Here is a 3265-nt window from a genome sequence, read left to right as displayed (position 1 = left end):
CGGCGTTATGAACGAATGTCTACTGAACGCCACGTGGCGCTGAACACCAGGGAAGCAGGACACAGAGCTGCAGGCCTCACCCTCGCTAGGAGAGAGGGAGAGCCCCTGTCACAGGACGATATACAACTGGTGCCTGGTCAGTGGTCAAGGTCACAGGTCTAGGCCTGGCCAGGGGAGGGGATATCATGGGGGGCTCCGTGGGGCAGGGGTTACAGCAGCTCTTATGGGACGGACGGGGCTTGGACAGTATTGGATGGTTTAGTAGGAATGAGTCAAGCAGAACAGAGGGTCTGCCTCTCCTAGAGAGGCAAACGGCGTGAACCAGGCACTGGTGTGGGTGGGGCGTGGTGTGTGTGTGTTCGGGGTGTGCGGGAGGGCTGGGACTGGCCCTGATGGAGGCTACCCGGGGGAGGAGGGACGTGGGCTTGCAGGGACTGGAGGATGACCAGACTCTGAGAGCCAAGCGTTTGGACAACGGGGTGTCTTGGATGGTTCCGGAAGGTGAATATTGAAGCCTTGTTTTAGACAAACATGCTAGAGGCTCCCAGGCCGATTCGAAGGGCTTTCCCTGCTTTCTCTGCTCCCCCTCTAAGTGGGCAGCGGAGCCTGCCTTTAGATTCCTTCTAAATGCTGTCGGCTTCCATCTGTCCGCCAGCAAACATCTGTGTTCCATCAACGATCTGAGTATCAGACACATACACAGTTGAGTCTTGAACGACAAGGGGATTGGGGTGCCTCGTGTAACTTTACAGTCTGGCCCCCAGTCTCCTTGGATTCAGCCAGTTGGGTAGGACTGTAGCATGTATTTATTGAAAAACATCTGTGTATGAGTGAACCCGTGCCGTTCAAATCCTTGTTGTCCAAGGGTCAACTGTACTACAACATGCGGTGTGTGTTTGTGTGCGCGTGTGCCTGCCTACATGCAAGTACCTCAGATACCAGCTACACGCTCTGCGCTGTCCTGTGGAAGCCTCTAGTCCGGAGTCTCCCCTGAACTCAAGACACATATAGCCTGCTTCACATCTCCACCTGGACCTCTCAGTCATCGTGAACTTGACACACCCCTTAACGAGCTCCCTGCCTGCTCCCCCCACCCCCCCACCCAGCCTGCTCTTCCTCCAGGCCGCCCTCCCAGCACTCCATTCTCCCAGCTACTCAGGGCGAAAACTCTGAGTCATCTCTGACACTTCTTTCTTTCACACCTGACACCTGATTCATCAGTGATCCTGTTGGCTCCCCCTGTGAAATATATCCAGAATCCATCCACTTCTCCCCACCTGGCACTCAAAGCCACCCTCACGCCCCATCTGGACCACTGCAAGTGATGGCCAGCTGGACTCCCTGCTTCTCCCCACTGCAGGCCGTCCTCAGCATCCTCTAAAAACAAGTCGGGTCATTTCACTCCTCTGCTCAAAGCCATCAAATGGTTGCCCTTTCCCCTCAGTGTAATATTCCAGGTGCTTACAAAGCTCTCCATGGTCTGGTCTGTGGTACCTCTGTAGCTTCACCTCTGACCCAGATCACTCTGCTCACTTTCTCCTCCTTTACCAGACAGCTGGACATCCCTTAATCAGCGAGCACACACCCGCCCCAGGGCCTTTGCACCAGCTGTTTTCTCTATCTGGAACACTTGCCTTCTGATATCTGCATGGCTAGCTCTTTCATCCCCTTCAGGTCCCTTACCACAGAGTGGGAGGAACTCTCTATAAAATAATAGCTCTGTCTCCATCATTCTTTTTTTTTTTTTAATAACCAAGAAATAAGCTTCATATCATGGGGTCTTTATTAAAATACCAAAACACAGGAGAACTTTTAATGAAACATTTCTATTCCAGGGACTTGCCCAAGTATTTAAAATAAATTTCTAGTTCTCCTGAGTTTACAGAAGGATTCCATCTGCTTTTGCGGTAATGAGGATAAGAAACCAGCTGTTATCTAAGAAATTTTGTGAGCATTTGCAATAAAATAACCCTCTATCATTCTTTTATTCCTTAACTAACCCTGCCTGTTTCTGTTTTACTTATCACCACTTGACATTATTCTTGTGAATTGTTTGTCTGCCTGCTCGTAAGGAAATATGTGAGAGCAAAGAACTTTGTCTTATTTTCTGATTATCACCAGAACTTTGAACAGTTCTGGCATTTGGAAGCTGCTCAGTAAGTGTTTGCTGGATGAATTAATTTGTTAGAGGTATTGGGGGGTCTGGGCTGGGAAGACATCGTGTACTATGTGGTAATCTCCACGTGGTATGGTAAAGGCATAGACTAGAGGGGGGGCCTCAGGGGTGTAAAGGAAGGAATAAATGGAGAAAGGGTATTTATTTATTCATTTTTCTTTTCCATTATGGTTTATCTCAGGATACTGAATATAGTTCCCCGTGCTATGCAGTCGGACCCTGTTGTTTATCCATTCTGTATATAATAGTTTGCATCTGCTAACCCCAAACTCCCAACCCATCCCTCCCTGACCCGCTTACCTCCTTGGCAACTGCAAGTCTGTCCTCTGTATCTGTGAGTCTGTTTCTGTTTCGTAGATAAGTTCATTTGTGTCCTATTTTAGATTCCACATATAAGTGATATCGTGTGGTATTTGTCTTTCTGACCTACTTCACTTAGCATGATAATCTCTAGGTCCATCCATATTGCTGCAAATGGCATTATTTCATTCATCTTTATGGCTGAGTAATACTCCATTGTATATATGTACCACATCTTTATCCATTCATCTGCCGATGGACACTTAGGTTGCTTCCATGTCTTGGCTATTGTAAATAGTGCTGCTATGAACATTGGGGTGCATGTATCTTTCCAATTATGGTTTTCTCCAGATATATGCCCAGAAGTGGGATTGCTGGATCATATGGTAGGTCTAGTTTTCGTTTTTTGAAGAAAAAACCTAAAACTTACAATAAAACTCCGATGTTACAGTTTTATTGCACCATAGAATATTAACCAGTTTTGTATGTAATTTAGTGCAATGAACTGAGTTTGTGTCCCCCGCGAATTCATGTTGAAATCCTAACCCCCAAGATGAGGGTATTAGGATGCGAGGCCTTTAGGAGGTGATTAGGTCATGGAGATGGAGATTTGTGCTCCTATAAAAGAGACCCCAGAGAGCTCCCTCACCCCTTCTGCCATGTGAGACACAGTGAGAAGACAGCTGTCTATGAATCAGGATGGGGTCCTCACCAGACACTGTGTCCGCTGGTGTCGTCATTTTGGACTTCCCAGCTTCCAGAACTGGAAGAAATAAATTTTTGTTGTTT

The sequence above is a fragment of the Delphinapterus leucas genome, chromosome 13 (genome assembly GCF_059928025.1).
Source record: "Delphinapterus leucas isolate spDelLeu-1000000601 "Yukka" chromosome 13, BTC_Dleu_Yukka2, whole genome shotgun sequence".
Classification (NCBI taxonomy): Eukaryota; Metazoa; Chordata; class Mammalia; order Artiodactyla; family Monodontidae; genus Delphinapterus; species Delphinapterus leucas.
This window is presented reverse-complemented; position numbering follows the sequence as displayed.